This window comes from Gadus morhua, chromosome 9, assembly GCF_902167405.1.
Source record: "Gadus morhua chromosome 9, gadMor3.0, whole genome shotgun sequence".
NCBI lineage: Eukaryota > Metazoa > Chordata > Actinopteri > Gadiformes > Gadidae > Gadus > Gadus morhua.
This window is the reverse complement of record NC_044056.1, coordinates 7,436,167-7,449,287: the sequence shown is the minus strand read 5'-3', so window position 1 is coordinate 7,449,287 and position 13,121 is coordinate 7,436,167.

Below are 13,121 nucleotides of genomic sequence, written 5' to 3'. Positions count from 1 at the left end.
GACTAAATGGATCCCGCCATCTGTTTGATTATGATTTATAATTGTTTTGGTTGTATTTTGTTTCATAGGACCCTTCATTTGACCCTTCTACTCTGGTATTTCTCTACAGCGCACAGGGAAAGAAGTGAGTGACTATTCCCCCTCCCCTCTGCAACATATCTATTCAGATTTATGCCTCCCATTTCACTTTTGCTGAACTAACCTCGGTTGAAAGTTTGAAACAAATATATATTAAACCAAAATAAACTGCTGTATGTTATTGGCTCATCAGCATTTTTGTTCCTATTGAACCATTCATTTTTCAGTGGCATATCATCGTGGTCAAAAATCTATCAAAGAGGCCTATGATGACTGCTTCATGCAAACGGATACAAGAGAGGTAAGGGAAGTCCACATTGCTTATCGAAACCAGCAATGCTAAAGAAAGAGTTGTCTTATTTATATGCATGGAGGCATGACTTGATAAACATTCTGAAGATATTTGCCCATTATAAGCTGGGGATGTTAAACCTCTTACCTATTTTCTGTGCACCGACTTATGTGAAAAACAATTTTTGACATTCGACCAGAATTGAGCAAGAGCACTTCAGCGCTAGCAGGCGCAAAACAGGTTCAGTGTGCCTATTTTTGCCACTGATCGGCTCATTTTGCTGTTATAAATAGACAGGATCCCAACAGATTAATAAAAGAAAATTGTGGAGGTTTCCCTATTCTTGAAGCCTCCGCCCTCCTTCACCCAATCGTTAAGCTAACACTCTGCCACGCTTTCTGTTGTCCAAAACTTAAACTCTTGCCGGCACTCCTCGCTCCAACTCTCACTCACGTTAACATCATTGTCTTCCTGCATAGTCAGAGCGAGACTTCTTATTGAGCAAGACTTGGTTATAATAATACCATCGTTACTATCGTCTATTGCTGTAAAGTGAGACAGCTTCAGTGCTCTGCCTGCTCAACTGGTAGTGCATGTCATGATAATCACCATGGTAAGGGGTTCGATTCCCCATACCCAAATGTTATATTATTGAAAGGTGTTTGACGCATACTAAGAGGCCAGATATGTCCTTGGTGACCTGGGAGGCGTCTGGCTCATGTTAGGAGCCATTCATTCACGTATCAATTGAATTCTAGAGATACCAGAAGGCCAGGTGTCTGAGATTCCCAGGTGCTCGAGGCCACAAAACAAGCGTAATTCCCCGCACATAGCCACAAGGGACAAGCACACATACTGGTATCCAGGAGGCGGGAGCTCAGCACCTTGCTTAGCCAAACAGAGCACATTACGAAGGCCACTCCTGCCCATTATTAAAGTCGCAACACGTAGCCAGGCAGGGCATCAACGGATGCCCAGCTAAGCGTATCTCCATGCATGCCTAACAATTCCTCTACTTTTGCCAAAGAAGATATCATACCAAACCTTTACCAAATAAAGTGAGTTAAAAGCGATCCTGACTCGGCGACTTTCTGAAAGAACACAGCAATTTACATATTATACCACCAGGTGTGAGTGTGATTAGCCATTACAAGCCATTTTGAAAATCGGCCTCTTCTGACATCACAAGTGGGCATGTCTGCCTAGATGTAGGCTGGATATATCAGTCTAGCAGACTACCCAGTGGACTGTAGCAAACGTTGCTCATCTATCCAACATCCATCTAGGTGGACACGCCCACTTGTGATGTCAGAAGATGCAGATTCTAAAAACGGCTTGTAATGGCTAATCAACCTCGCACCTGATGGTATAATGTGTGTTCCAGATGCCTTGGATACCAGCCTTCCGAGTTGCACTTGTGACGTACCTTGTCTCGTAGCATTTATAGCGTTCCCGTTCGTCTTTGTGATTTTGTCATGTCATTGGCTAGTCATTGTTATTGTTAGCTACATTAGCCTCTTTAGCATACCAGCTCGAAAACAACACAATTTTCGGGCAATTTGACATTGTATTGCACGGACATCACGACCATGTTGTACATAAATTGGTGACCGGTATAAAGTAAAAAATTTAAAATCGACAATAAATTGGCCAACGTGGTACAAATACAAACCAAATAAATCTCTTTATGGGCGGAGCCATTTTTGTCGTCGAGTCGCCTCACTGAACTCGGTATACTCTCAGAATTCCGAGGGGGACCGACCAAAAGGGGGCTTGCCTCCGTGAAATGCCTCAAGAAAGCTGGGAGATTTCCCTCTTGCAACTCGGGAGGCTGGTGTCCGAGGCATCTGTAACATCCCATAATATGTCATCTTTCACATCATGGCTGCGGTGCCTCCAGGTGACATTCCAGAGAGTGGTGAACATCGTGGAGAGAAGGACCACGGTGCCCCGCCCAGAGGTGGACTACAGCCAGGACGGCTTCGCCCCTGACTGGAGCACGGACCGATACACAGACCAAGACGAGGGCTTCCTCAGCTTCCACAGGACCACCCCACCCCACAGGAGGTACGGCCACCTTGACTTTACCGTCGTTAATATTAGAAACCTCGAGAAGCAGTTCACAAGAAGGTGACGTATTATACCACCAGGTGTGAGTGTGATTAGCCATTACAAGCCGTTTTGAAAATCTGCCTCTTCTGAAATCACAAGTGAGCGGGTCCACCTAGATGTATGACGGATAGATGAGCAACATTAGCTACAGTCCACTGGGTAGTCTGCTGATATATCCAGCACACATCTAGGTGGACACGCCCACTTGTGATGTAAGAAGAGGCAGATTTTCAAACGGCTTGTAACGGCTAATTACACTCACACCTGGTGGTATAATATGGGTCCGTTAAGAAAGTAAGATATGATCATGCACTTCAGTTTTATGCTGCTGTTATCGATGGGTTTCCAGAGTGTCACATTTAAAGCAGCGGTGCATAATACCACAGCTTATCTTTTATATATCGTTTTATGTTTTTTTGCTCGGGTCTAGGTTCAGGCTTACTATTGCGGTGAAACCAGAGATGACACTCAATTAAGGCGGCAGGTTGAGATAAGGTAATTTAAACAAATTATTTGTATTTATTGTGTGTGTTGTAGCGTCCTTTTTTGAATTCAAAATGTTTTGTATATATGTGTATATATACGCACAGTGTAATAATGTTATGTATGTATGTGTGTGTATGTACGTTATTGCACTGTGCGTGTAATATTCAAACGTGCCACAAGGAGGTGGTAGAGGACTGTTTTTTACCGGGTTGAGTTGAATAATTATTTTGGTAAATATGACCTGCGTTCTGAAAAACTAAAACAAGGAGCAGCATCCTATTAACACATTTGGTAATGAGGAATGAGCACATTAGTATTAACCTCTATTGAAAAGCAATGGAATGTCGTTACTGCACATTCATTCGAAACTCGAAAACAGCATTATAATTGCTCTGGTAATACAAATGCTTCAGTCATGAGAGAGGGGCATGAGAAAATATCAATCATTGTTAAACTTTTCTAAACTCTAAACTAAAGCAGTCCTTGGTTTTGGTCGAGGCGTGGCCCCCTCACACAGGGCAGCTCAATTTGGGGGTCTCTAACACACATACCTCTCAGATGGCCATCTTGCCCCAGACAGTTTGAGGTGGCAATAGTTTCATGGATCAAGAGTCCAGTGCACCGCCCGACACCGCCACACTCTGCTACCAGGAGCCCAAACAGGACACAAAGGACTGCACTGTCTGGACTCTCTGGGCCAAAGAACCAACCCCACCCCGAGAGACACACACACACACACACACACACACACACACACACACCACACACACACACACACACACACACACACACACACACACACACACACACACACACACACACACACACACACCAGTTGGGAAACCAGTTGGATCGCTCTCACACACACCTAAGGATCTCCACCAAGCCTTTTTTGTGCTTTTCTCTTCTATCACTACATGTCTCTGTTTGATCAAAAATGGCAATCCCTTGAAAAATGGGGAATAGCCCCCTCCAAAATGATTCTGAGTTCGAACCATAATGTCCACGTTGCATGGCACCTCCATCTCTGCTTAAGCTTTGCTATAGATTATGCAAGTGAATGGTTTTGGTTAGTGCTGTTAGATGAGTATCCCCCTGGTATCGACAGAGAGATTTTACATATCCGATGCGTGCTTCGGTTAATGAACTACTTATGCATCCTTGGAATGTTTATTCTGAATTGGATGTGCAAAAAGAGAGAGTTTGGAGGAACGGATTTATAAACTTTATTGACCATTATTAAAATGCCCTTATCCCTCCCTTCACCGATGCATGGTTAGCACCATGTGCATGTTTAAGACGGCAAACGACACCAATAAAACGTTGAGACAACCAGCCTGAGCAATGGGTGCATTCTGAATGTGTGCTACATTGTTATGGAGACGACGCTTCTCGGAGAGACATTGATGCCCCCGAGCTAAACCCTCTACAACAGCCCTGTGTCACAGGGCTGAAGCTGGCCCATGCTCCTCTGTCCGCCAGCGCCCCCCAGATTTGCGGTCGGTCAATTGGTCGAACCTGACCTCTGCACGGTGCCGTTTGAGAGCGGCACCGTCGCGCCTCAGCCAGGGGCCCCGACTCGGGGTCCGGGCGGCAAAGGTCAGCTCGTTTCCAACGGCATCTCAGACTTTTCATAGGGCGACACGGCCCAGCTGCGAAAGGTAAACGCATCGTCCTAGGCGGGAAAGTGACCGTGAAAACGCTGTTCTCTTGGCCGTAGTGTGCGTAGAGTAACTGCTACACACTAATGCACAAAAAAGTGTCCTATCATAAGCCTCTCGTTAATAAAAGTATGTGTGTGTTTTTTGTTCTGGGGGGGGGGGGGGGTTCCAGCCATTAAAGGAGAAACGATAGATAATGAGTGTATGGGGGGGGGGGGGGGGGGGGGGGTTGCCATAAGTGCAACAAGGAGTTCCTCTTTGAACCATCAAAGCAACCCTTTTGCCAGACAAAGCTGTGTCCCGCGAAGTGTTTTCATAACCCGGCCCTCCTCAATTAATTATCCACGCTACCGCCTGTATGGCCGGCACTGATAGAAGCACACTGGGTATCTTTAGTTTCTTTCATAGTTATGCTACAAAATAGTATGACTGAGATTAGGGACTGACCGAATGTTTCCTTTTTTTTTTTTGTTGGTTTTCTTGAGATTGAGCTTCACAATTTAAAGTTTTCTGGACCAAGTAATCTGTATTTTACGGTTTTAATTGTTGTCTTAAGGAAAGCACCCTGTAGTTTGCTTGAAGCTAAGGACTGGCTCTGTAAAGGTTCTCCTCAGAATAAGACCACCCTTTAGTTTATCCTATATCGACGCGTCTGTTTTTGTTTGAGTTTTCCTTCGTCAATAGCGCTGTGGTGTTGGTTTTACAGGAGTGCTGCAGCAATGCAACAATGGCAATTAAGTTTCTCCTGCTAAATGCAGAGCAGAGCGCTGGCTACTTCAAACAGGCCATAAGTCATAAAAGGTTGAGGTCTAGTTAGGCCTGTTCTTTGTTTGGGGATGTGGTGCAGGTTCAGGGGTAGGTCAACAGGACCAGGTGCTGCTGGTTCATTTATACCTCTGCTACTCTCCAGCTTGTTACTGAGGTATCACAGGGTTGGGGGCGTTTGAATGTTTAAACCGTGAGCAGGTCACAACCGAGGGCTTAAGCGCAAAGTTCAATGGACTTGACGGGAAATTATTTAATATGCAAGTGGTCTCATTAAAACGTTCAAAGCTATACGTTTATATTTGATCAATTAAGACTACAGCTGAGTAATCAACAAACCATAATCAGCCACCATTGTTGATTTGTCTTTTTGCATATTCCATGATTTGAAATTGAAATTGCATGTTGGTATCCACTCAGTTGATTGCTGAATTGTAAGTTAAAGTACCCCCTCTAGTCTCTCTGTGATTGTGTGCCCACACAACCGGCCATTACATCAATACCCTTTCTCTGATGGAGTGAACACAGCGGTTGAAGCACCCAACTTTGATGTCGAGTCAGTGGTTTCATAAGTATTCTATGTGTTGTTGTTCTCCTTTTAATGCTGTCCATAACCGTTACCATGCCTGTAGCTGATTTTAAAGCGGTGTCTAAACTGAACCGAGTGATCATGTGTCTGTCTGATCCCGTCCAACCCCAGGAACCGCGGAAGAACCTCCCCCGATCTGTGCCGGACGACCCGGGGGAGGCCGACCGATCCGACGGGGCCACGCCATGGCCGGGGGTCTCGGGTCGTCCAGCCCTCCCTTCCATACGCCAACCGGGGGTACGTCCTGCTTTTTGCGGGGGATTATTTATTATCACACTAATTTTTGAACCGCCATTGTCGTGGTTACGTTTATTCGGACCACGTTATGATGCACTTTTTTTTAACAAAGCAATAGAGGGTAGTGGGGTTGGTTGACCAGACGGAAATGTACTGCGTTACAACCCTAATACAATAATATGCAGCCTGACTGGAAGCGTCGCTCGTTAAGATAGGACTGCTACTTAATAATAAAATATAATAATAATAATGTATCTAACCCTGTATCTGGTTTAAGGGTGGATTCTCATGCTCCCAACAGACAGTGTCAGATCTTTTTGTTATTTAGCCTTCCATGCTTGAAATTGGACCTCCTTTCTTGGAAGACGGCCCTATAAGTCTGCCACTTTTTACATATTTTGGGTTCCACTTGAAAGCAGAATGACCCTTTTAGATGAATCCATTATTCACTCTGCAATGTCTTTCTCTTCCTGCATGAAATACACACACGGTTCATAAAGTAGCACACTCTATTTAAATTGAAAGCATTAATGTTCACTTAATTGTATCAATAGTGAAGCAGCAGTCAATTAAATAATACAAAGAAATATGTAAAAAAGTTTTGTCAAATACCTAAAACAATAAGAAAAGTTATAGATAGAAATAGAAAGCAATACCTTATGACTTGCAGACATACTCTATAAGGCTTAGAGCCTAAATATACCTATACCACAGAGATGGCTCTGAAAGGCTGAGAATCCTGATATTCTAAAACAAATGTATGCTTCACGTCATTGAGATACAAACGTAAATGGTAAATCATACCCAGGTATATTGTGATCTCGGCACAACTGTTCCATTTCTACTTGATTCCACCATCCCGTGTACGTCGTCTGCCTCAGCTGAAACGCTCAGAGGGAGATGGAACCGTGCTTCCCTTCACCTCCTTCCGGTTTTCCCTCCAGCCAGGACAATGACGGCTGCAAGAGACGGGACTCGCGTCATCCTCTCCGGGGGCGATCGCCTGTGAGGAGGGACCCCCATGCAGCCCTGCCTGCCTCACACGCAGGGTTCGAAGGCCGAGGCAGAAGCTTCTCCCAGACCGGGAGAACTCCTACACCTACCAGCAGCTCCAGCAAAGAAGTAGGTCCTACCTTTTTAATGAAAAAAATCACACAGTTTTGTTCTGTGTCCTGTGTAGCTTAGTTAGAACTACTGCTCAATGGTATTAACACTGTCAGAGTTAGCTTTCGGTTCCCGTCTTTCCTGCCACGCTAAGAATGCATGCACTCATGTATTGCACGTTTTGGATGAAAGCATCCATCAAATGTCATTTATTATGTACGGTACATGTATTGTAAAAAATGGTTGGTTTCTACAACCGACTACACTGTGTGTCGGCCCCCTTATCCCTTATAGGGATTAATAATTAATACATTAACTATCCGTATTGTTGTGGTGCGATGGAGAATGACTGTGATTGTGTTTTTGCAGGGAAAGAACAGACAATGGTCACTACTGGACCTCTGGTAAGTTGTCAAAGGAGAAATCCGGTGTAAAATGGATTTGGGATATGTTTGGTGTGATAACGAGTTGGAATGTTCATTTTGGAGCAAATAGCGCGTATAGACGCATTCTTCAGTTGGCTATTTTCAGCCGATTCTATCAAAACACTATAAACTTGGAACGATAGGGGCATGTGTTATGGTAAAAACTAAATCGCTATTTTAAACCACTTAAAAGGCTAGAAGTAGCCCGACACTTCTTTGGTAGCATAATAAGGGGTCTTAACATATAAAAACAGGCATTGATAACTTTGTAAGTGTACAGATTGTTTATTAAAAGGACATTTTATACAAACAATACCATCAGTAGTTCACCCGTCGACTACTGACTCGATAAGTAGATTGACCAACACAGAGATTGTGACATCCGTCATCAACAGGCAAGCTCTGTGTATGCCAATCCACTTATCGAGTCTTAAAAACAAGATGGCGTCGTAGAATCTGCTAAAAACAGCCAATTTAAGAATGCGTCTATACAAGCTTTTTTGCCTCCCAACGAACATTCCAACTCGTTATCAATCAAAACATATCCCAGATCCATTTTACACTGGATTTCTCATTTAATACACATCTTTTAATACAATGTGATGTGAAGGCATCTTAGGTTTCTGAAAAGGGCTTGTACATCAGTTAGCATCATGTTCTGTTGGCGCTTATCCACCATTTTGAGAGGAATCAAGAGAATAGCTGTGGCAGTTTGAAATGCAACAATTTTCTCCCCATCTTGTCAAATCATTTCAAGAAGTAACTTAACAATGACCAAAAATCATTATGCCAACACAATAATTATGATTCCTATGTTCGCAATATAACAGAGGACATTATGCTGTGACCTTGCGTTTCCAGGGTTACGAACTTCTATGTTTTATGTACTACCATGTCGTACAAGTATCATCAGGCTCTCAGCAAAAGCAGTACCTACATTCATACTTATTGGTTCCGGCATGAGCGTTTTTCCCACTCTCTTCACGCCTGTGTTTCGGCGAGACTGAATGGCTTCATTCATGGATCCTCAGGCCTGTAGGAACGGTGGTGCTGCTGATGAAGCATCTGTTTGGGAGGTGGGTGGGGCCAGGGCGCCGAGGGTGGCTTGGCCCCCTTTCAAGATGTTAATAAACGCCACACCGAGGTTCAACACTGGGAGAAGGAGAAGCTCTGGTTTTTATTGAGGTGTGTCGCCTTCAGATCCACAGGTTGACCTCGGTGACTAAGTCGTTTGTGCCCTGCCTTAACAGATGGGTTTGAAACCATGTGTGCAGGCCTGTAATTGTACCCATTTTTGTGGGGTTTTCAGTCTTTTTCACAAGCCTTGAACCAGTGACCTACGTAGAAACACATGGGCGCAGATGGGTCAGTATGTCTTAGGTTAATGCCGAGCCCATGTCGTGAAGGCTTGCACTCTGAGGGTTGCAGGTGGAGGCTTCTGAGCACCACACTGAATAGTTTATGTCCTCCATCCCCTTGGAAGATGCAATAAAAAGCGCTACTAAAGAGTTTGTCCCTCCCCTCCACCTCCACCCATTCATCTGCAACACTAATTAGGGCCAAACATCAAAGGCCGCTGAACATGGGACCCATCACCATACAACACCAAGCTCTAGTTTAAAACATCTCTTTGATGTGGACCACATACCAAAGAACCAACCAATTGGGTACTCTGGAGCGGATGAAATAATGCACTTTATTGTCCAGGTGAACAATATGTATTAATACCAAATGGTTTGGATCACTAAAATAGTACCAATGCAGATATGATGATATTCATCTGTCATTATTTGGTCAGAATGTCTTATTTCTAGAATGTTCTTATATCATATCTAAAGTAGAGGGTGAGTACAGTTTCAAAAAACTTCTCCCCCACTGTTCCTAGTGGCTGTTGGCAGCTACCAGTGGTATTGGAAATATCGTCTTTCTCAGTGTAGAAGGATGTTTTGCAATCTTTTGATAACTCTTTCACTGTTTGTTGGTGCAAGTCATTTTCCCCCTTCACGATGGGTTTTATCTTTCTGAAGAGTGAAAAAGTCACAATGAACTGCCAAACGTTTTTTAAAACACACCCCCCATATGGCTGAAATCAAATAACAGACTTTACTATTGGTGGTGTTCATTCGGCTCTCACTTGACTTAGCTATTAGACAGGTAAAGGACCCAGTTTTGGCATATTGTAACACAAACACAGTCCATGCAATGGGAACTAGCCATCTCTATGAACTGAGTGCTAGTAGAGTAATAACCCAGCATGTCCAGGGTTCTACATATGAACCGACTGTATATGCATCGCAGTGTGAGTTCTGAGCAGCTGGCTGCAAATTTCCTCAGTGGATGTGTTCGGCTAATCCAGGTTTAAGTGTTTTTTTTATCCATTGTTTAATTGCAAAGTAAAGGTTATTTTTTCCTAAAACGTCTATAGAAATATCTGTGTGTGTGTGTGTGTGTGTGTGTTATCTGCTAAACATTTAACACTCAACTTTTGTACACCAATAATCGCCTTTTAATGAGAAATATTGGCCTGATTTTAGTTGTTGTGTTGGATGCAGTATCTCCATTTATATTTGATATTGGAGTGCTGTAGTCTTTTGGATTTGCATTTTTTCAAATCTGTTTGTATTTTTCTTTTCCGAGTATCCCCTCCGGGATATGAGCATCCCCATTTGAGAACCACTGTTTAAGACCACGACTTGGCAAGCTGGCACCATTCTCTAGCTGTCCAACAGCCCGTAGCATTTTGTCTTCCTTCTGGCCCTGCTGCGCCAAACCAAGGTGATTGACAGCTATGGCTCACGCACAAACTCGATTACTGCCGCCTATAATGTTCCATATGGCCCCCGAAATAAAACAATGCCGGTCAGGAACCTTTGTCAACATTTCCTCGACGTCCATTTGCTCCGAATTATCTCCACATTTCTGTTGAGCCATTTTGTTTTTCTTCCTGTGTATGTGCTGGCTGTGTTTCCTCAGAAAGGTCCAGAGCCTCATCGAGACACAATTCCAGCGGGCCCGACGACACAACATCCCACGGCTCAGCGGTGCCCAAGGTGGGTGGCGGGGGGGGGGGCGGGGGGGGGGGGGACAGACAGACGATAAGCACTACTATAACATGAGCTACTCGGTGGTCGCAAACATGAAACCGGCCTCCATTTGGTTTAACCGACCGGAAAACTTCTCGTCCTCCGGAGTGTCCGGGGCTGAATAACACGGTGGGCCTTTTAAATCATTGATCTGGAACGCCATTAAAACTCCCCCCGAAACACTTCTTGCTCGGTGTGGTGAATACAATTAGCTACAGATGATTGTGTTCTATGTATTGGGTTTTTACTGCCCACCGCAGGACGTTCAGGTGAATTAACAGCACCCGCCCGGCCGTGGTGGTGGGAGATGGTCACATCGGAAGGGGGATTTACCGGGCGTGACGACCAGCGTTTCAGCAGAAGGAAAGGGGAATGGGAGTCACAGGGGAAAGGGGACACGAGCGGTCCATGAAACTAGAAGTGCTTATTGGACTAAAATAACATGCATCGACCCGTTCTGCAGTTTAGATTTAAGCAGTTACACGAGTGCTACTTTGAATGCGTAATGTGCAGAGATGAAAGCAATTTCAATGGGCTTTAAAACTTAAAGTAATTGAACTTTACTTTTCCCCTCCACCAATTATAAATCCTGCTGATTAGCGCACTCGTGTGACCTGAGTGTTCACTGGCCTCCGGGAAACCTTTTGATCAGGGGGTCAGTACCGCGAAACACACTCCAACGCGCTGCTGTGTGACATATCCCAACACACGGCAAACACAGGAAACTAAACTAAACTCCTCACAGGGCAAAGGCAGGGCTCCCTCACAACATTCGCCCTGCACTTTGAAATCGGAACCAGTTTTCTACACCCTGTGACCTGAGCTCTAACCCCTCGACCTTTGACCTCGCCAGGAGAGCGTCCCCGTATCCGTGGTGGGTCCGCCGGAGGTTCCTCCGTCCGCCAGCCCTGAGCCGAGCCCCGCCCCACGGAGGATCTGAAGGCCCGCCGGGCCCAGGCCCTCACTAACAAGGCTCTGGAGATCGAGGAGGTAAGGGTGTTTGCTCTGTGAAAGGCCTGCTGAATCGAGTTTGGGAGTGTGAGAGAGTGGTGAGCTTTTTCACGGCACGAAGGGCATAATGAGGTTTCATTATATTCAACCTTTTACCTCTGAATCTCAATGGTCGCCTGAACATGGTGCTACCGGTTTGTACTTCTTACACGCTGTGCGAGGAATCGTTTTGCTGCTATTATTATTATCATTATTGCTAAAATACGCTCCTGTATTCAATTGAATGCATCAGTACTACAGACTGAAGTAGTCATTATTACAATGATTCCAAATACTTTCCTTTCCCAACCTTTGACACGTTATGGTACACAAATCAGAAAAGCGACAACACGTGATGTGACTCTAATTCTGCCAGTAGCGAGTTTATCCTCAACAACCCCTGCCTTTCACATGGTTGCCTCAAAAGCAATGAAACGCAGTCACTGGCAGCCTGCTCCCTCATGCAAACTCCTAATTTGGGCGGTGGAATCGTTGCCGTGGAGAGGGCGGATGAGTCGGCAGAACGCTCTTAATTAACCACAGGTTGCGATTCCCTCCTCGCGGCGGTGCTATTATATTGTGTGACGACCCCTACCGCTGCAGCGCGGCCCGCTACAGTGCCACTTATCTCTTCCCGTTAAAAGCGGGGCAGATCGGCCCCGCGGGGCCCAGGAGGGGCCACCCAACGAGGGCCTACGTCTCTTGGCACCAGCGTGCGATATGCTCAGTGTGCTGTTCCCCGACCAGAGTACAGTTGTGGTGTGGCGAGGGCCACACCGCACGCACACACACACTGATCCATCATATCCCTGGAAGGAAGGCTTGCGTCGAGAGAGGTTTAGTGGCTTATTGCTGGAGTGAGAGATGGACAGACGTCTGCATCACATGTCCGCTTTCGGATGCATCTTTTTTTCTTTTATTTTTGGGAAAGGAAACACAACCTCAAATACACAGCATTGACCCAGGGCAACCCTTGTGTCCCATGGGGCTATTGGAGGGCGATGTGAAAATCAGAATATAAATGTCTTCTCCTAACAGTGGGAACGTATACGTATTGAAGGCTGCAATCACACTGAGCGGTGAGAGGCCTGATTCGTATCAGCGGGGAGAAGGATGGTTCAGGTTGACCGGCAGAAGGGAAACTCGATACCTGAACCAGGCGAATCAGGCCAGAGGAAGTGAACGTACGCAGAAAGAGAAGCACACCGAAACACAAAAGCAAGCTGATTACGCTATTGCTGTGGCTATCCCAGCCCTGGCTAAGTGCCTGGTAGTGATTTACAGAGTCCATTCATTATT